The 22,719-nt window shown below is 41.8% G+C and overlaps 1 protein-coding gene across 15 annotated transcripts in view; it reads left to right on the top strand.

Annotated features, from left to right (window-relative positions):
- BRSK2 (BR serine/threonine kinase 2) overlaps positions 1-22,719 on the top strand; it is a 402,463-nt gene that overhangs the window by 256,744 nt on the left and 123,000 nt on the right. The gene's annotated exons all lie outside the window — the stretch shown is intronic.

Below are 22,719 nucleotides of genomic sequence, written 5' to 3'. Positions count from 1 at the left end.
TCTGCATTACGCAAGTGAAAAAAGCAGCCTATGTGTTCCATAACATCATTAATGTAAAATACTTCTTCATGCTGAAGGTTGGAACTGTTTATTAATGTGGTTTATTAGAGAGAGTAAATGTCATGACCCATGATCCAGACACCATGCACTGTCTGGCAGACTCAGAGAATGATGAGGCTCCAGCTTTGTCTTTGGGGGAAGAACTGCTAGGACCGTCTTCAGAACGCTCCTAAGTAAAGGACACAGTCTTCCCACCCTCCTCTGTTTCAAAGGAGGAGTCTCCCACAGTACTCTTAACTCTCCAGCCCACAGGAGCCAAAGACTGCAGAATAAGGCAAAGGTGAACCAGCTGTTCTAGGGAGGTGGGATTTACTGCATTATAGCCCTGCTAATGTACACAAGACTTCATTTGGAGCTAGGCATTGTGGAGACAACGACTCACAATGCTAGCATAATAGGACTGTTAGATCTCTCCAAGGTTGTGCAAATGATCTGCGTGCCTTGAACTCTGGATGGCACACTACTGGGCTTCCCCTTTGACTACATGCTCATAGAACATGACACACAGGAGCTCCCTTTAAAAATAAACAAATAAATAAAGCAAAACTTGATCACGTTCATTATTTGGAGGGCCTGAACAAAGAGCTTTTCAGAACTAATACATGTACAAAAAGTAAAAGCACGCCTGGCAGTAATGGTGGACCAGAACAAATTGGCTCAGGTGCAATCAGGTGAGCTAAAAGAGAGGAGCATGCCTTCTAAAAGCATTACAACCCACATCAAAACCAGAAGAGTAAAAGTGCAAAGAAGCATCCACACCTGAGCCAATGGATGGATGCCTTGTGAAAGAAAGATGGAAAGAATGACAGGAAGAAACCATGGGGGGAATGCTCTAAAAGGGTTCATCTGGAAACACCCTTGGATACAAGACTGAATCCAGCAAGCCTATAGGCACTCTAGTTTAGTGCCCACAATGAGTGTATACATTGTGGGACAGCTTACCTGCATAGACACACCTACCTGTGTGTATGCCTGATGCCCATGATCCTTCCATCTTAAAAATGGATGAAGAAATAATATAATTTGGGACTTTATGTGTGTATGCCTGTGTGCAAATATATCTTGTTGCATTGGAGGCGGGGGGATGTGCAGGCTCACTGTGTGTGCAGAGCTGACAGCTCTAAAATGTGTGAGCTAGCCCTTAGGCACCTATACTTCAGCTAGAGAGGTCCCATTACATCCCACTTGTACTTATAATGAAACATTCTACTTAGAAATCTTTCTCTCACTTTGTGATCCCTGTACCTGCTTTGGGGGCTGTTTGTACCTTGATAAGAAATGAAAAAAGCTAAAGGGGGAAAAGCCATGGGGTTTCCCCTCCATATCTCATATTCACACATTTCACTTGGCCTATTCATCTGATCTTGTTCCTTTCAAGCTCACCATCAAATTCTGAGATGCTATAGAAGGGAAATGAGGAGAGAGTGGCATTGAGGAGACACTGGGAAGAGTTGGAATTACTCTATCGTTTGACCTTTGCTTTGCTGCCTTTTGACAAGGAAATAAGGCTGCCTTTGAAGAGACTGGCATTGTTCAACATATTTCCCCAAGCTTATGGAACACATGCATGATGGATAACTCTACTTGACAATGCTTTGCCCCTTCTGCAACCCTACTACATTGCTGCTATGTTCTAGACAGTAACATTATTATACATTTTGCAATTATGCTGGGGAATGGAGGAACAGCAAGCTCATTGCCTTGGACAGAAACATCCAACACAGGCTTCTTTTTTTGAGGAACAGATGACAGAGAGTATATGGAGAATGAGCATCCTTGGTCATGCTTACACCAAACAGTTGCATTTGTTTAACAAGGATGAATCCGTAACAAGATGTAGCTCCTATTAGGTATAAATCAGTCTATTTCTGGTCTGTATTGATTTCAAATGTGTTCAGACATCCTAAGTCAATCCTGTCCCATTTCTTCATTAATCTGCATTTATTTATTTAAAAGTCTGCATGAAATATGCACCTTTAACATATTTTATCCAAAACTTGTGTTTAAATACATGTTTTTTATATCTCAATCTAATTGCATTTCTAAATGTATTTTATCCTAATATACACCTTAAAACATGTTTCGATACATTTTTGTACCACAAAATTCAGATAAGTATGAAATCTGAAGGATAATTACACTCCAATCCATGTATTAGTCTGGGATGTTGTGATCTGGTCAGTTTGCACTGGAATCCACAGAAATCTGTTTACTCAACATATCCTAGAATGTGTACTGTTCACATTCAGCAGACAAGAAGCAGCAGCACTGAATTTATTAGGTGATTCCTAAATAGAAATTGAAATAGTAATATGTTTTTTTCATGGTAAATTATTATGTCCATTTTTGGGTACACACAGGCTTGCAATATCGTGGAAAAAGCAATATGTGAACCAGAAGGGCTCATATAGATATTTCTTATCATTATTAATTTTTAAATGTTTCTTTTTCCTTGTTTAAACTCTTTTATTCCTTGTTTTTTGTAACTGTTTTAATAATTTTATGCTCTTTTGATTTATGGTTATACAATAAGGCATATTACTGGAACTACCACTGAAATACATATTTCCTAAGATACACGAAATTGCAGTAATTAATGAGACTGTGGAGTAACCATCCATAGTCCAGGACAGTTAAATTTATTCCCCTTCCTTCTCCTTTCCCTCTCTGGCATCCCTTCCTTTGGGTAAACCTGTTTCATTTGATAGTGAATATTTTATGCAGCACTGAGCATTTTCCAAACTGTGGTGTCCTAGTTTTTCTATCTCCAGCCCCAAAGCAATGTTTTACATTATGATGCTTTCTTGGGCGAGGGAGAATAGTCTGGAGTTTTGCAAAACTGCAAGAAACAAAAGCACCACCACTCTCTAGGGTTGGGCAGGGAGTTCTGTCTCATTCCTCCTCTTACTTCCATATTCCTTGACAGAAAGAAAGCTGATGCTGTGCTGCAAGTGACAGGCATAAAATGGGCAAAGATGGTGTTTATTGGACCAAACTTCCACATGGAAAATGTTCACAAAAACTTCTATTCCGTATTGGATTTATTTTTTTTACATCTATAGCCCACCGGTCATGTAACCCATGATGGTTCTCAGACAGGCACTAGTATAGGGCACCAACCAGACCATAATGCATAAGGATTCCCCCAGCTTGGCAATCACTACCAGTTTAGTAGTAGTAGTAGATAATAATAATAATAATAATAATAATAATAATAATAATAATAATAATAATTTATATATACCCCGCCCATCTGGCTGGGTTTCCCCAGCCACTCTTTGCAGCTTCCACAAAGACCAAAAATACACTAATATGTCATACATTAAAAACTTCCAGGGCTGCCTTAAGATGTCTTCTGAATGTCAGGTAGTTGTTTATCTCTTTGAAATCTGATGGGAGGGCCTTCCACAGGGTGGGCGCCACTACTGAGTGCATTTGCCAGTGTGCTTTAACCTGACTGGCTCCCTCCTTGTTGTCCTTCCACTGGCAGGTGAAGTCTTCTTTTCTTGCAGGCTTTTAGGGACTTACTGCTTTTAAGAAAAGGATTCTTAATACTGTGCTGTACTGGTTTATTATTATCATCATCATCTGCATATTAATGTTTTACATTGTTTTAATTCCATAGATAGTTTTGACAATAAACTTTTACACATTTTTAGCTATGTGTGTTTTATCTCTATTTCTTTTAATTTTGTGAGCTGCCTTAAATCCCAGTTTGGGGGATAAGGCGAGATGATGATGATGATGTGATTTGCTCATACGCTTCATGGTATATTTATTTGGTGCAAATTAAATGTTGTTATATCTCTGTTTGACAGAGCTGGCCTTTGTCAAGGATTCTATGCTCTTTCTCCACTCAGTTTCCATACACATTTCAATGTATTTCCACATTATTATTATTTTACCTTAACTATATCACTCTATTGTAGTGTTCTGCTTGTCACACTTACCAATAAGGGACCCCAGTGCAGTGACACAGAAAAAGATCAGATGTTTCCAACCAAGTATTTCATGTAGAATAAGTCTCCCCATGCTTTAACTATTGTTATTTCTTGACGTTATCATCTATGGCCTTTTGATTCTCAGATTTACCCACAAGATCCTCATATTTTACCTCCTATTGCTACTGATTCCACACCACTGTTCTTGCTTCACTATCATAGGGTAGCTCATGAGTGAGTTGTGGGAGGAAAGCAAATAAAAGCTAGAGAAATGCTGTCCATAGGGAAGGGAGTGTAACAAATGTGGGGGGACAATGCAAGGGCCCCCTTTAAGATCACCATTCACCACCTCCAAAAGCTGTTGTTAGGAAAGCTTTCTTAGCCAGTTTCACATGGAGGACTTCATTTGCCTCTCAACACATGTTTCTTGACTCTGCTAGAGGTCAAAACATGAAGTTTCCTTCATGGATTGGGCTGGTCATTTCCTTTGATAACAGTTTCCTAGACATAACTAGTTTTAGTTTTTCTTAGGGCATACCTTCAATGAGGACTTAGTTTGCAATCCCATGCAGCTGAGAGTAAGGCCCATTGAGACTTAACATCTGACTAAACATGCCTAGGATTGTGCTGTTATGTGGATTTTACTATAAAATCAAAATCCAATTGCAAGGCACCTTGACACTTAAAGGGATGCAAGAAGTGATATATGTTTATAATGTAGCCCAGCCGTCTCCAACATGTCCTGCACATGTTCAGGACTGCAACTCTCATCAGTGCTAGTCAGCATTGTGCAGGTCAGCACTGGTGGGAGTTTTGATCCACAACATCTGAAGGGCACCAGGTTGGGAAAGGCTGGTGAATCCATACACTGAGTGAGATTTCATCTTCATCCCTGTGTTCATTGAAATCTAGATTCTGATTCAGGAATAGGACTTTTTAACTTTTTATGAAATAGTGGTATATAAGTATTTCTCATAAATAAATAATGTGCCCAGGGCAAACTTCCACAAAGGAGGAGGTGAGTTTCAGATAGGCATGAAGTTCATAATTTCTCATTTGCAAAACCAGGCACTGCCTGATCTCACCCTGATTTAACAAATGAAGAAGAAGATTTTCAGCTTGTGTTCCACATGTGGTACTGTCTGGAAAAGCTCCCCTGACTTATCTTTGACTTCTGTTTCCTTCTAGAGAGGCTTCAGTGTGTTCATCTATATTAGCTATAGCAGCTTTGGGAATACACCCTTTCCCTTTATTTGTAGAATGAGCTTTTACAGTAACTGCAAAATAGCAGCATAGAAAGTGAGGCTTCAGCGTGTGCTTATTATGAATTATGAGTGCAGCTCTAAATCCTCTGCAGCATTTACATTACTGCCCTTTGGGGGGAAATGCAGCAGGGTGTGCACTGATCAGCAATCATGCACAGTGACGTGCACGTAGCATAGATTGCAGGTAATGGCTTCTCTCTTCTAAAGGTCTTTTTGGGTATAGGTACACGAGCAGGAGAAAGGCCAGCAATGTCATTAACAATGGTTTTAGCATATGATTTTTAAGTCTTTCTCCTGGTGGAGCGAGAGGGCGGAGGAAAGCCCCTCTAAACTGCTGTTGCAATGGGAGGGGAAAGCTGTTGCAGTTCCCTATGGAACGTGCTTCACCTCCAAAACGTTACAAAACAGCAGTTCAGTGGAGGACACAGTAGCACTTAAGGAAACTGCGGCTGAAGCAAGGCAACCCATTTAATCCACTTACTGAGGTGCTCCCTGTTCTCCACTTGAAGAAGAAACGATGCATGCGTCAAGCAAAAGAAAGCCAGCATAATTCAGGGTCTTTTATGAACTAGGCAAAGCAAGTCAGCACAACTTCTTGTACTGCTACTGTTCAAAGCTGCTACTTCTTGTACACTCTGGCTAGATCAAGACACATCAAAGAAGCTTTTCATTTTAATGAGCTGTAAACTTTGTATGAGAAATCAGGTTGGCAAAAACAGAACTCCACAGCGCCATCTGGTGTCACAGTGTTATAATGTATATACAATGCATATAAAGCACTTTTTCTTTGCCAATATAGCCGAGTCCCCTATCTGAGGCCATTTATATTGCACTGAAGTCAACGGGATTTTAGTAGCCAAACTATGAGGACGATTTTCAGCCAAAAGCTTTATATCTCTTGTGTGGTTTCTCCTTTTGAGCTAGACTAGCTTCTCCCAACAGCCTTTTCATTTGGCATTTATCCTGATTTGCTTGCATAAAGCTTACACGGCGGTTAGACTATGCTTTGCTGAGCCTTCATTCTGATTCTTTTACAATGTGGTTATATGGCAATGAACATTAATCCTGCATTCATCTTCATTTGCAGTGTGTTTACGTATCTTCCCATTATACTTTGGTTCTTCCCATACTTTTCAGTGTATTTCCTTGTCACTTTCCAAACTGCAAGAAGTAGTTTAAAAAAATAAATGGATGTATTGCCCTTAAATCTACTTTAACTGTGGAAACCTATGGGTGGAATTCATGATGAGGAGATTGTTCTGTCAGCACAAGCATTTCTGCTTGCCCGATGGAACAATCCCCCTCCCCCCACCCCACCCCTGTGCATTATTCTAGGGCTTCTTCTAACCTGTTCTTAAGGCCAAAAAGCAAGCAAAACAATGCCCCGTTTCATGAAATGTTGCTGTTTCCTGGTGACTCAAATTTGGCTCAACGTTTGGATAAAAATAATAATTATGGGGTCAAATTCCATGTTACATAATCACAAGCCTGTCATTTTTGACTTGGCATCCTTTGTGACAGAAGTCAGAAACCAGAGAACTAGTCTAGATGATCCCAAGAACATGCAAGTCTCCAATGGGAGTGTTTTCTTTTTCCTTTGAGCAATAGACCCCCATGTGATATCGCAAACTCTATTTGAAATTCCCATATTGTTCAAGAAACACATTTCCAAAGTCCTGGTGGGCTTGTGGTGCTGATCATGATTGTAGACTCTGCATATAAATAAACCAAATAACTTCTAACTAAATGTGCAAATCTCCTCTTGCTCTTAGGCTCATAGGGTTTACAGTGCGCCCTTTCGTGAAAAGTTTGTTGGGCCCCAGAATATAGATTTCAGGTTACCTCCTGGTCATAAAATAAAATATTTGAAAAAGAAGTATCCACTATTAAAGTCTTAACTTTTCCACCACAATCTCAGCTTCTCTGTTTCTCATTATCACCTTCAGAGCCCAGGATACAGTGTATTACAGATTGTGCACCACCAGCAGCCATGTCCCTCATTTAGGAATACAATGCATATTGATTCCTGGTGATGCTTTTAGTTTCCTGCTTGTCTGTGAGCATTAAAGTCAATTTCCAGTTTTACTATTTACTGTCATGGCTCTTAAGATGCATGCCAGTAGATATGTGTTCAATGTAATTTGAGAATAGTTAGGGGCATGTCTATTTCTGTGTTAAGACATTTCTAAGGTTTTCTAAATGTATCTCTTAGCTCTCAACATTCTCAGGCAACAAGCGACACATTTCTGTCTCCATGGACCTTAAGGCCCAGGTTGGTGGAAAATAAATTGGGGGATGGCCTGCAGAAGCTGTATGATGACAACGACACCCTTATTTATCCATTGCCTTATATAACAAGGATCTCAAGGCGACTTATGCTAATATAACTAAAATACAAAATGCAGTCAATAAAAATTCAGGTAAAAGTTGTCATATTAATTATCCAAAGAAACATGTTCACACAATACAATAGTATGATCCACCATTAAAATCAAACAACAAAGCTGTACAGTGGCAGGTAAGAAAACTTCAACAGTGAAATGCCTGAGGATGAAGATTTGGCCTGGTGCCAAAATATAACTTTGCTGACTCCAAGTGAGCTTCGCTTGGGAGAACATACCATAGAGGATAAGGGACTACTGGAAAGATATTAACCTTATGGACTCTGATCAATAGGTGGAGTAGCTACATCTCTACTGGACCATAAAACTGGCCCAGTATTGCCGACCAGAGCCATTTTATCACAGTCCTGTAATATTTAATGGTTGCCCGCAGCCCATAATCTCCTGGAATCATAAAGAGTGAAAGCTTTCCTTTCCCACTTAAAAAAACCCCCTACTAATTATGTTTCCACTAGCCCTATAAAAGACCATCTAGGAAATGTGTTTGGGGTTTCTGTTAATAGTTTCTTGCTACAGGGGAAGAAAGCCAAATGTATTATTTGTGGGCATTTTTTCTTTCTTTCTCTTTTTAAGGAATATCGGTAAGCTTGGGCCAGAATACTCGTTTCAGGGCATTCTTCTCATGGCTTTTTAATGCTTGGGGATGGCAGTCCTCCTTCCTTGTGATGCATGTTTACAGGTGCATTGATGAAAAAGAATATGTCTTGGGAAAAGCAGGGAACACAGCCACATGGGTGTTATATTGTAAACCTATGAGGCCTGGGAATCAAAATTGGATGTAGCGCAGTGGCCTTCAGCTCCATTCCAATGACTGATTTGTATTCCAGAACTTGCGTATCAGAGCCTCAGCCGAGCTCTTGTTCTTTAACCTTTGTCCTCCACAGGGCTTCCTTTCTGCTCCCTTATTATCAACTAGCCTGCCACAGTGGCTCAGACTTACAGAGAAATATTGTGGGTGGCTGGATTCTTAACCCAAGCACTATGATTCTTCAGCTGCATATCTGTAGTGATGTTCTAGCAATTTACTAGTCTGGGACACTTTCGGTACGAGAAAAAGTCCTCTCATGTTGCTGTCTAGTAGACAGCATACTAGTTACATAGCTAAAGGTAAAGGACCCCTGACAGTTAAGTCCGGTCACAAACTACTCTGTAGTTGCAGCACTCATCTCGCTTTACTGGCCAAGGGAGCCGACGTTTGTTCGCAGACAGTTTTTTCCGGGTCATGTGGCCAGCATGACTAAGCCGCTTCTGGTGAACCAGAGCAGCACACAGAAATGCCGTTTACCTTCCCGCCCGAGCGGTACCTATTTATCTACTTGCACTTTGATGTGCTTTCAAACTGCTAGGTTGGCAGGAGCTGGGACCAAGCAACGGGAGCTCACCCTGTCGCGGGGATTTGAACCGCCAACCTTCCGATTGGCAAGCCCTAGGCTCAGTGGTTTAGACCACAGCGCCACCAGTATCTACCATTAAGGAATATATAGGGAACCTCACGTACATCTCTTTGGAAACTCACCTTGTTATTATTTTCCCCTCCTCTTATATCCCTGTGATTATTTCCTCCTCCACTTCATTCAGTGACACCAAATAAGGGAGTTCTCTGTTTTAAAAGGCAGTGTTGGGGTGGAGAGAGAAGAATCTTTATATAGCCTCAAAGAGATGATACCCTTAGTTTCTAGGCAGTGGTGGCGGCGGCAGCAGCTGGATCCCAAATGATTAATGAGCATATGCTCTGTGTGTGAGTGAAGATGTGCAAGCACAGAGCGCAACTAGCTCTGGGGACCCTCCAGGGAGAGGTGGGCAGCTCTGGTATGGCATGGTGGTGGGCGGCTTAGACAGAGCTGACTGCACAGAGGCAGCAGCTCTTAATGATGCTGATGTCTTAATCATCACAGCTGCACTGGTGGCCCCTGTGTGAAGATATATTGTGCCCCCGCATTGCTCTGTTGAACAAAGGAGCTAAAATGCTCAGCTTGACCCCTTCGTGTTTAGTGGGTCTTGGAACCCAAAAGGACCGACTGTGCTAAAAGAAAATGCAGGGTGCCAGAGCAAGGAAAGTGGAAGAATAAGATTCCCTTTTAACCCATTGACAGCCACATTCCACTCTCGCGGCTTTGCTGCAGCAAAACATGTTGTAAAAAGAACCTGGATTCCATTAAAAATGAAGATATTTATGATTCTGTGCGTTCCAGTAGAAACAAATCCTTGGCTTAACTTACGTTTCACAGTAGGATTGGTTGGGAAATTGATTTCCCATCCTGTGTGAATTTCTTTCTTATTTTCTTGTTGCAAAAATAAAAAAATAAAATGTGGCTTTGAGATTTCCTGTTGAAATGGTAAATGCAGACTAGGGTTTGCCTTCCATCTCACCCCACCCCATCCCAGCAAGACTACCAGTTACTTTAATGGTTGTGCAAGAGGCAGAAATTTAGCAGATGATGTTTTCCCTGTTACTCCATCCTCATGCTGCAAAAGTTTCTAAAAACTGCTACATTTCTGACTGATGTACGTACCTCTTTAGGCAAAGAAGCCCGGAAAGTGGGTTGTTGTTGGTTTGAATATAATACAAGGACTTTAAAGAATAGTTTTTTTGTAATTTAGAAAGAACAAAAAAATAAAATAAAAATCACTTTGGATGTGGTTTGAAAATGGCGGCAGACGTGCTCTGCATTGGAATCATAATGTTGAAAGAGAAACAGCCTCCCTCCGTTCAGAGCCCCCAGGCAATCTATAACATATGTAAAGGATTGTGGCATATATGTACTTTGAAGACTATCTATGGCAGCTCGTTGCTCATGACAAACAAGTTCTTTCTTCCTTTTTGTACTTGTCTGCCGATAAGTAGAGTCTGACATTTAGACCCACTTGACCCACATTGTAGAAACTACTGCAAATTCTGCTTGTGATGTTGAATCAGGCCATATTCTCCCATGAGGCAGGAAACTAGCATGGCCTGGGGAGGGGCCACCAGGATGGAGGCTAAAATGGTGACAAAAACTATATGTTGTTGTGGGTGCTTTCATAGGTTGCAGACTGGAGGCCAGGCAAATTGGAGGAACAGAGTAGGCTCAGTTCCACAGAAGGTAAGAGAGAGGGAACTGGGATATTTACACCCAGCATGGTCTCTGGAGGAGCCAATGTATCCACTGTTAGCAGCATCCTAAGGATTACCTTCTAAACCAGTATGAAAGACGTGGCTGTTGGCATTTGTCTCTGTAAGGAGACAAGTTTCTAGAATAGCAGTAGGGCCAATGTGGTGCTCTTCAGAGGTTGTTGGACTACAACATCCATCATCCTTGGCTATCATGCTGCCTTGGGCTGATGGGATTTGTAGTTCAGCAACATCTGGAGGGCCCCATGGTTGCTGGCCATGCTCTAGAATCACTCCCATGGTTTTCTTCTTGGTACAGAATTAAGGATGCAACCCTAAATACCCTTATGAGAGTAAGTCTTGGTGACTATGCTGTAAGGCAAACAACAATGCAGTAAAAGTGCAGGATGGAAGTTGATGTGGTTGGGGAAGCAAAGCAAATGTTATGAAAGTTGCTATTTTGCACTTGACAGAAGTTGCTGCTGTGGCATTTGACAAACTGAAATAACACTGAAGAAGAAGTAAATATAAAATAAAAAGATTGAGCAGAATGACTTTGGATGGAGAGCAGGTGTACCCTACTTGACCTCTGCACTCCGAGTGTACAGGTTCATTGCCACCTGTCACCCTACTGCATGGTTTTGAACAGCAAGGAACAAGATTTGTAAATTGTTTGAAACAGGGAAACATATATGTCTTAAAAGCTCCTTGTAGGCAAAACAAACTGTAGAGGGTGTGGACTGTTTGGGTAGCCAGTCTCTAGCAAACTTGAGTAATTCTGCAAGCAGGTGAAGGAGGTGCCCCAAGCTGGCTTTCCTCCACTTGATAAAATTCAACCACGAAAATGCCATTCTCTTACAGAAAGAGATGAATTTGGGCAGGGCGAGGATGGTGTGTGCACCTATGTGTGTTTGTGTGCACGCGTGTGCATGCCAAGGATAATTCAGAAAGCCATAAACACCAGTGGCTAGAGGACTGTGCTTTCTGTGGCTTCCCCTATACTTTCCTCCTAGAAGTGGTGTCTGCTTGATATTGATTGGCTGGCAAAATGTCACCCTTGTCCCCACTAATGAGAGGGATGTGTGGGTAGCAGTATGTGGGGGAAGCAGGAGAGGCTTTATAACCTGAAAACAAAATGATCTTTCCTGGCTGCTTTGATCACTCAGCTCCCTGCCAGGTAGGATCCTGGATGGCAATAGCACTGATGGGAAGATTTGCTGCTGCTGCTGTTCTGGCTGTCTCTACAAGGCAGGGGATGACGATGTTTTCACTGAGGGGGTCCAGGAAGTTTGTTGTCATTGCCTTTGTCACACAGTGAGCCTGAGGTGGTTCTGGGCTGAGCACAGACAGCTTTTTTTGCTGTCAAAACAGAGGCCGATTTTGTGATATAATTTTTGCCTTTCTTTCTGCCTGTGTATGCGTGCTTGCTTTTCTTTGTGGTCTCATACTGTGCAGCCTGAGTTGCATACAATAACAGCCAGTGAAAGGTTTGAGCTGAAAATATAGCTATTTCTGCCATCCTCTGTACAGCTGCATGAGGATGTGTAATCATGCAAAGGTCTTTGGGGTGGGGGCAGGGGGAAGAAGCTCTGTCGTATAAAGGCTTGTGTGAGTGTATGTGAGTGCAAATTCGCACACATTATTCAATATTTGCTCAGCAACTCTGTGCACAGCTCAGGATGCTTGGGAGGGGAAGCTGTGTGTTCATGAGATGGCAAGGGATCTTGCTGCACTGACTTTCTCAGAGGGCAGAAAGTGATTCTGAACACAATGGGGGAAAGGACGCAACAAAGAACTCCAGCAGTGCTAGGCAGCAGAACAAAACGGTTGCTTTAAAGCACCACAACATGTGAAAATTGGCCTATGGCATGCTCTGGAAATAGCCATGTATTTGCAGGCTGACATCTGAAATATCAGCAAGGCCTTCTTCTCTGTACAGGGCAATTCTTATACCTATATGATGTATAACTACGGCAAAGGATAAGAAGGTAGTTTTGCTTTTGAAAGGGGATGGAAACATAATCAGGCCTGTGGAATTCATTTGTCCTTCAGCTGTACATACTAGCCCACAATGAAAGCAACAGTGGTTGTGGGACCAGGTAGTGCACATGACTGGAATCATCCTACACAGGTCTTTTCAAGGAATCCAGCCTCTACATTTCCACTTTAACACTTAGCCTGAAACCATGGATTTCCCCCTCTGTTCATAGGATGCATATCATGATTTTCTCTCTCTTTTATAAGTTCATTTTTTTAAACCACCAAAGTGCATCCATTTAGAATAGGCCAAACACTCAATTCTAAATAAAAGCTTGCTGGAATAGTAAAGCCTTTAACCTCTTTTTAAATCTCTGCAGTGATGAACTTTGGTAGGCTAGTCTGGATGCTTTTAACCTATGTACATAATGCTTATTGGAATGGGGCAGGAACACAGTAATAGCATTTTTGGTACTCCAGGTCAGCCTTCCCTAACCTGATGCCTTCCATATGTTTTGGACCTCAGCTCTCATCATCCCTGACCATTGACCATGCTTGCTGCAGCTGATGGGAGCTGGAGTCCAGCAACATATGAAGGGCACCATTGCTGGGGGAAACCAAACTAAGTGACACACACCACTAAACAATGGAGCTCCTGGGCCTTTCCCCTCTTTTCCTGCTCCTCAGCCTCTCCTCTCTTCCTGCCCAGCATTCTTTCACATACTGATTTCCAATGAAGAACTGTGCAGCCACTTGCCTGCTTCTGAGCCTCTCACCTTGTATACCTTGGGCACTGTGTAAGCCATGCAGGGGTGCCAACTTGAATAAAATATGGGGGCAGGTAAGCCCTACCCCACATAATCAGTCACATGATGCAGCACATACACACTCCATTTGAATAGCAATGGCCTAGGAAAGGTGTCATTCCTATGTACTGTTACCCTAGGTTCCCTTTCAGTACAGTGCTTGCAAGAGATGGTAAGAGGAATTGCTAAGGAGTCTGCAGGGGCTGAGTTCATGCACAACGTATTCCTCAAACACATTTGATTTAGGAGGGTTTCTTTCCCATCTCTCCCATATTACTCCACCTCCTGGTTTCCACATCTGTTTAAAAAGCTCATTGAGCTTGAACCCCAACATTGTTTCTGCTGCTGCAGCTGAAGGCCAAGAAAAGAAACAGGGTATGTTGCAGGTGTGGGTAACTCTGCCAGTTATAACCAAGTCTGTTGCAACCCCGCTGGGGAAGAGGGGTAAAGCTAGGTCAGCATAGCTTCATCAATCACTGGAGTGCATTTGGCACAACTTCAGCCAAGGCCTTCCCTTCCCTCACATCCCCTGCTTTCATAGCAGACGGGGCGAGAAAAGTGCAGACTTGACTTTTTGATTGTGCGTGTGCTGTCCTTTGGCTTTTCTCAGAGGCCCTGGATAATAGTGTGTGGTGGTTCTGTTTTCCTTGTACAATGTCACGGATCCTCTTGAGTATTGTCATTTTGTTTCAACAGCATGTACTTATTTTTAATGGAAGGAGAATTACCATGGGGTGGGGGAATCTGAATGTGGGTGCTTCTGTCAGTATCAGACTGAGGCATTTCAAACATAATACGTTCCTTTCTGTAGTGCTGAAAGGTTAGGAAGACATACTGCTACTCCTTCAAGCTCCCTCTTTGTTACAGGGATGCATAGGGGCAAACAAGGTGTGTGTGTGTGTGTGTGATGTTTAAAACTTGGATTTTTAAACATTTAACTCAGATTTTTGGAATTTATTTTTTATAATGAATTAAATGACCTACTGGTTTCCTGTCTGCCACTGGGCCAAGTTCAAGGTTCTAGTATTGGTAAAAGCCCTGAATAACAAAATCTAGGATACTGAGATAATCTGGGGGGAGCACTATTAGTGGTCCCCCATGGAGCAGAAGCACGACTCATGCATTCAGTATTGTGAGCCCAACTCCACAGAATGTCCTCCATTTGTATTTTTCATATTCTTCTGTAAGCCACTTTGAAACATTTGATGAAAAGTGCCATACAAATCTGTTTTTTAAAAACAAAAAAATCCTTCCAGTAGCACCTTAAAGACCAACTAAGTTAGTTCTTGGTATGAGCTTTCGTGTGCATGCACACTTCTTCAGATACACTGAAACAGAAGTTTCCAGACCCTTCTATATAGTGAGAAGGTGGGGAGGGGTATTACTCAGAAGGGTGGTGGGAATGGGTGATTGGCACCACCCTTCTGAATAATACCCCTCCCCATCTTCTCACTATATAGAAGGGTCTGGAAACTTCTGTTTCAGTGTATCTGAAGAAGTGTGCATGCACACGAAAGCTCATACCAAGAACTAACTTAGTTGGTCTTTAAGGTGCTACTGGAAGGAATTTTTTTGTTTTGACTATGGCAGACCAACACGGCTACCTATCTGAAACTGTTTTTTAAAAAATTGCTTAGGTCCAATGAGAGTTCCTATCCCTGAGTGGTTTTGGTTACAGTTGGTGAGGAAGTTAAAGGAAGGTCAGTGCGGAAAGTTCCCCCAACATTACTGCTGTGGAAGGTATTGTATTGGAGACAGATCTGGGTTCCAGCTCCAGAGAGGCTAATTCTGCTGAGTGTTGTCACAGAGCTGTATGTCAGATGGTTGATTTGCCATGTACTATTGGACAGCTGATTATCCTACATGCTGAATTAATAAATCCATGTTGTCAGTTTTCATAATGGCTGCCTGCCTTCAGACCAGGCATTATTTAAAGAGACATGCACTGCAGATAGATGCCACACTTGAACATGTTGGCTTTCTGATTGGTAGCTAAAACGAAAATAGTTGAATGTAATGATGTATTAAGTAGTGATTCTGAGCTGGGACAGCTGTGTAAGTAAGGCTAGAAATGCTAAACAAAAGCAGAATTTATTATAATTTGTTGTTATAAAATTACATTTTCATGCATAGGGGTTGTGCTGCTTCACTAGCAATGGAGCTTTGTTATGGTGAACTTTCCTTATTCCAATATATCAGAAGCAAGCATCATAGACCCATAACATGTAGGGAGGAAGTCTCCTACTTCAGATTACATTTCCCCTCCTATGCTTTTTCAGTTGATTAAGTGATTCCTCAAATGCATGTTGATCATCAACTCAAACATGGCTTGAATCGTTTGTAAATTCCCATGATGTGACAAAGAGTCATCTAATGGTGGGTTGAGGGGGGAGGGATAAATGGCCTTTCCCTGGCATTTACAATACCCAGAGATAGTGCTTGGAATTCCAAGCAAAGACTTATTAAGTTGCTGTGCAAGTTGGCCATGAACTGGAGGAGGAGGGTGTGGGAACTAAAATTTGTATCTCAGTACTTAGGCTGATGCTGGCAATTTCAAATTTACTTTTGCACTCCCTGGCCTGAGTGATTGGAAATGTTCCCCAGTTCCCCCATCCCTTCCTGCTGCCTCTGTGGAGAGGACAGCCTTTCAGCTTTCTGCTATATAAGGAAGGGCCTGCTGGGAGTGAGTGTGAAACAGACGGACAGAATAAGGCAACACTAGCTTCTGTTTCTATCCATTGATGGAGCAAACATTTGCAGTTCCATCTTTTCTCAACTAACTCAGTCACCAAGAAGTGAGGAAAATGAATGTAAAAGACATGTGGAACATCCAGAAGAGACAGGCATAGCATTTGCCTCTTAGAAACATAGGGTGGGCTCTGCAGATTGTGTTGCGAGTTAGGATATTGGAAATAAAGTGCTGTTTTCTCACTGACATCCATCCATGTGAATTGAGCTTAAAGCAAAGAGAAGCCAGTTCTCCTGGAGGGAAAGGGCTGGAGATGAGGACATAAGTGAAGATTTTGCATTGTTCCTGCTAAGGGAAATGTTGCCTTTGTGTTAGTCTCTTTCATTAGCAGAGTCAGTGAAGCATCTTACTAGCTAATCAACTCCCTGCTTAGACCCTAAAAACCTCTAATTGGCACCTGCAAGGTCATAAAGCAAGTGATATGCCTTTGTGTCCACTTCGAAGTCATTTCTGACCCCTCTCTCCGGCCAAATGCTTTTGCCATGACCTGGACAAAGCCCCTTGCAGGAAAGGGGGACAAAAAAACAAAAAAACCGAATCTGGAATCCTCTCTTGGGGACTGGGATTTGTGTGGCAGATGGATGTGTCTTTTTAACATTATGCAAATGTCACTCCATGATTCTGGTTTACTGCAGGCTCCTGGAGCCTCTCTCCAGCCTAGCAGTTTGAGGCTTGTCTTGCTCTCTGATAATTGTATCTGCATTAAAGCAGTCAGCCCTGCAGGGCTCCACTCTCATCCTTCCTGGCTCGGAGCCAGAAAGCAATATGTGGGTTTACTGGTGCAAGGAGGCATAAAAGTGGTACCAATCGTTGGCAAAGGTGAGGGAAAGAATGCACGGTTGTATCCCATACTTAAGATCTGTTTGGTTTTATTTCAGAGGCTTCATACTGATTGTGTGATTACATGGATTTCCACTGTGTTCTCCTAACCAATCCAGTGATAGAATTACTACAGTCTCTGTCTGCCCTATATCAACCACTGGTGTTTCCCTGGAAATGTGAAATCCTGTTCTTAGGCAGACATTCGCTGCTGCAGAGATAATTTTGGAAACATGGCTACACTTTAAGCTTTTGATAGAACTGCTACACAGTGTCTTTGCAATGTTTCTATAGAATGGGGAAAGAGTTAACAGTGACATTGTATCAATTTCCACAGCAATCTGGATAGAGATCTTGTCATTATCCCTGGCTTTCAGTATTTAATTCAGTTACATGGGAAAGCAATAATAAATACAGACAGACATTTCATTTGAGAGAGCAAAGACAAAGGCAGGTGAAATTTATTATCCTCATGTTGTTCTTGCAATTTTAGCAGAGTCTGATTTCCCCTGTTTCCAGGTAGTACAATCCAGAGTTGATAGCTGTTACAATTTTACCAAGTATCTCATGTCACCAATGGGGGATGTAAGTCATAGAGAAATCATTGACTTGTTGAAGGTCACAAAGAAAGCAGGGGCCAATTCAGGAATGGAAGCACTGTCTGGGTGTTCTGATATAATCACTAGACATGCTGGTTTGGAAGTGTTTTTAGGGCCTATGTTATCTAAGACAGAAATTATTTTCACTCATGAAAAATAGACTTTTATTAAAATCAGTCCCTAATGTATCTATCAAACACTGATAGGCAACTTCCTGCTTCTAACTTATGTTAGATTTGGCTCAGCAAACAAGTCAGGCTAGATCCAAGAAAATCCAAAATCATTTGAATCCACCCCCACCCACCCTCCCCCCAAAAACAACCCAGCTTCAGAAGTTTCCTACCTCTGCCTCCCCTTCCTAATAATAATAATAATAATAATAATAATAATAATATCCCCAATGCAACCTGCCAAGGGCAGAACTTAGAGTGGTGCTCCAGCCACAGAATGATGAATGGAGGAAGATCAGATCTGCCACTGCTATTGCCATTGCAGTAGCTTCTGAGAAGACTAAATTTCCCAAGAGCCACTAATGCCTGTGTCCTTGCACACTACCAATGCCTCTAGAGAGAGACAGGAGGGAAAGACTTGATTTTATTCTTTCCATGTTCCCACAGCTGGAATGACATTGCTATTGCCCTAGCTGCCAAGTCTTGTTAAAGGAAAGGGAAGTGGAGGATTATATGACTAAGCAGGAATTCTTTTGTGTCTTAGATTTTTATCTGAGCTGTTGAAGAATTGGAACCTCATAATGCTATTATTTCTCTGAGGTGAGAAATATGAACTTCTGAAGCTCCTATCCAGGCCTAAGCCTAGCAAGCTTCCTTGACTTCTTTGACTCTACTGTAAAAGATGGCTTTCAGTACTCCATCCCATTTAGGTGTGGCCAGGAAAGAAGCTCAGTGCTTTGCAGTCTGGGGTTGGCTCTCTGAGTGTCACTTGACTTTCATTAGACAAAATAAGTGGGCTGCAAAGTGATACAGCACAGAGAGGGGGAAAACATGCTTCCCATTCCAGACTCCAAACTTGCTAAGGAAGTGGGTATGGGGAGATTAGCTCCCACTTCAGAGGTGTCCTTGATTTACTTTCTCCCATTCAGCAAACAACCTGCCTTGCCTGATGCCAGAAATTGCTGCACCTCTGGGCAGATAATGTTGTGGTTTGGGCAAATATACTAACTGTCCCAGTACTGAATGGCAAAGTCAGCAGTGAGAGGCAGACCATTGCCTCCATTTCCCCTTTGGAAGGGAGCTTCGGGATTATGGGGAGGAGTAATATTTCTGTCACTTATCCTAAAACCAGGAACCAGTTTCAGGAGGGGCTTGGGAGGAAGGGGACAGTGCTTAGCATTTACCTTTTACCAACTCCCACCCCAAACATATTTTCTGGATGGGGTGAAAGAAACATTTATACTTTCCTTCCTAGAGCCCAGAGGCCACATTTGTTTTAGGGGTATGGTGCTAGGTTTGAAAAAGAAGACCGTGACTTATCACTAGTTCTGATTAAAGCAACAGCCTGAACAATAAATGGAAAGAGTGGAAATTTTTCATTTAGCTAATGCAGTTTTAAAAGCTGGGAACCATGCTGACATTCACATATGATGTAAAAAGCATAAGAAAAGCTCAAGGGTGCTTTTGTTGTCTCTTGTATAGTATAAGCGCAAGGGCTGATTCTTATAACCACTTTAGTGAAATGAGTGTCAAAGAGTTAGTAGTTAGCAGTGAGTTCACAATGGTCTGCCAGTACATTTCCAAGCACAATTCAAAGTGTTGGTGCTGACCTTTAAAGCCCTAAATGGCCTCGGCCCTGTATACCTAAAGGAGTGTCTCCACCCTCATTGTTCTGCCTGGACACTGAGGTCCATCTCTGAGGGCCTTGTAGCAGTTCTCTCACTGTGAGATGTGAGGTTACAGGGAACCAGGTAGAGGGCCTTCTCGGTGGTGACGCGCATCCTGTGGAACACCCATCAGGTGCCAAGGAAATAAACAGCTATCTGACTTTTAGAAGACGTCTGAAGAAAGCCCTGTTTTGGGAAGCTTTTAATATTTGATGTTTTATTCTGTTTTTAATCTGTTGGGAGCCACCCAGAGTGTCTGGGGAAACCCAGCTGGATGGGCAGGTTATAAATAATAAATTAGTAGTAGTAGTAGTAGTAGTAGTAGTAGTAGTAGTAGTATCTGCAGACTTGGTAATCAAATGCCCTGATGACTTACCAAATCAGCAGTCAGGTCCCTCTTGGTGTCATAGGGAACCATCATCTGGGCCTCTGGAGAAGCAATCAGATAGCCACTTTGCCATGGATTTAGTGTTCATCACCTTCCTGTAGATTTTGTGTGCACCACTTAACCAGCAAAAGCTAATACAAATTACCTCTGCATGGGCAGACACCTTTTAATGACTCATGTTGCAGTTTCCTTCGATTCTCTGTTGGAGATGCTATTACTCAATGAACTCTTTTAAGTTCTGTCATGGTACATTCAACTGCAATCAGTGCTCATGATAAAGTTTTCCTACTAGCTTCTTCCCATGAGCAAACTGTTGATCAGACACCTTTTTTCTTGGTTCTTATTGACTTCTCACTACATAAAATATTATTCAAACCTAATCCAGAATTCTATAAAGTGCCAGGAAAAAACATAGATATTTCTGCAGAATAACTGAGCATTTATTGAGTTTGCTCTGACCATTATAGTATTACTTACACCATCCTGCATTAAACCATCAGAATTGTACACTATAGATGCATGTTCCTTTGCACTGTAGATTTTATTTGTAATGATCACTGCTTTGTTTTTAATATGAAAGTTTCTAGCCCTTGTTATTAAACTGTGGAAGCATTGGATAAGTGTAGCTTGAAAACTCAACAGAGAGTCTTGTGACAACTTAAAGGTTGACAATCTATTATAGCCTAGGTTTTTGTGGAGTCCACTTTATACAGTTTTTTTAAAAAAAAAAATTTAAGGTGCCACAAGATCCTTAGTCTGTTTTCAGGGGGGAGGGGAGGCAAGACAGGTACCCCTCTAAAACGAGGGTCACTTCCTAATGAATGAGAAATTAAAAAGTTAATGTAACTTACAGTAATTAAAAAATATGTAGATCCTAGCAGTGGATTGTTTGTCGCAGAAGGTGAATATTTGCTCTTTTACCTCTCCTCCTCCACTTAGTGTTGAAAGTGAATCAGAAAAAAAGTATAACTGAGGCCTTTGTCTGAGCAACATAAGCCATAAGTCTCTCTTTTTATGTGCCTGTTCATCTTAAGCTTTTGGACAGTAACTAAGAAGTGCCCTGAGAGAGCCCTAGCATCACATCTCTCACTTTGGTTGGACATGTTGCCACAGACATCAACAGCAGGGGTTTTTCAAAGACAATGTGCTGCAGGCCTTTCTGGAACAAAAAAAAGAGGGGGGGAGGAGAGAGAAAATTATTGGTATGAACATAACACGTGTCAGGATCCAGTATCAGAAGTGCTCTAAGTCTTCTCCACAATGTATAAGATGAGAACTTGCCTTGCTGCTGGGGAGATGACCTGATTAGTTGTTACTGTTGTTTTGAAATGTTGAACGTTTTATGTTCCACTGCTGGAAAGAGGAAATGCACATCTTCCATGCACACGCACGCACACAACCAGAAATATATTGGATATATCTGATCTTCATCTCCATAGATTTAATGGATAGATTTGGGGAAGTTGTTGTCAGCTCCTGTTTTAGGAATAGGAAATTACAGAAATCTGTGTGACAGCATTGTGGTGTGAATGAATAAGATATGAACTTTAAACCTATTATAGGACCCAGGGTAGCCTAGATCCAAAAAATGTGCTTTAGCTGTGGCACAGTACAAGTGGTGATCTCTGTTGCTGCCCTGCAGCCAAAGTAACATCCTAACCATGGCAGGTAGAATGGGGAAATCTATACTGGAGTCTAGAGCCAGGCAAGTGTTGCACCAGCTTTCCTGCTTTCCTAATTTTGGCCATCAGGAAAGTGTGTCAGAGCCTTTTTGACTCTTTCCAGACCCATGCCAATTGCCCACAGGAAGTTATGACACAACATGCCAGGATGCAGCAGCTATAATAGTACCACCAGCAGCTTCTAAACTTAGTTCAGAGTGGATTCCTTCTGGAGTTGTATCATTCTGCTTCTTGAGAGCCAAGTGCTCAGTCCCTCTAGATTTCCCTCTCAATTCATTGGGCCATGTAATTAGGGCATTAATAGTTTGTTATTACATAAGTGTACCTGCCAATCTGTTGTTCATGACCTGTAAATTCAGCCACAGTGACACTTAGTGAAACAAAATAAAACAGGTATTTGCTAATTTCATGTGTGCAATTAATTAAGGCTTCTGGTTCAGCAGAGGAGATTAGCAAATCTGCCCCCATTTTTCCTCTATTCTGAATGTAAGAAGGTATCAAAATAGTTCTAGCATGGGATAGTTGGGTTTTGCTCAGAATTTGCACATCAGACTTTGAAGCTTCGGATACCATAGGAAAGAAATTTCAGTATTATTAAATGAATGGACGTTGTTTAAGAGTAAATGAGCTCACTTGGAGGCATTCCTCATCCATAAGACTTCAGAAATTGTATTCAATGTAGAAGTAAGGAGATTGTCCAATTTCTTCTCCTCCTGTGCACTGAGGTTCTCCCAATGCTCTAGAGCAGATTTGGGGAGGCACATGGTGAAAGGAGAGAGGAAAGTCTGGGAGAGATAGAGTTTTACTTTAGGATTTCTGAATACCACTTTTAGCTTGTTTAAGGGGGGGAGGAGTAGTTATCTTCATAAACATGAAAAGGTTGCTGTAGGCTTGTATTTTTTATTGTTTAATGTTGCTGTTGGTTTCTCTGCATCTATGTGCATGTAAGTGCCCACTAAGGATAGCACTTCATGTACATGAAGTGGGAACACTAACCCATGAAATCTTTTGCCACACTAAATTTGTAGTTTTTAAGGTGTCACAAAACTCTTTGTTGTTTTCGCTGCAATAGATGACATGGCAACCCCTCTAGAAATAATTTG

Source organism: Podarcis melisellensis (genome assembly GCF_964234715.1).
Source record: "Podarcis melisellensis genome assembly, chromosome: 1".
NCBI classification, from domain to species: domain Eukaryota; kingdom Metazoa; phylum Chordata; class Lepidosauria; order Squamata; family Lacertidae; genus Podarcis; species Podarcis melisellensis.
Note: the sequence above shows the minus strand (reverse complement) of the source record. Positions and strands in the feature narration are given on the sequence as shown.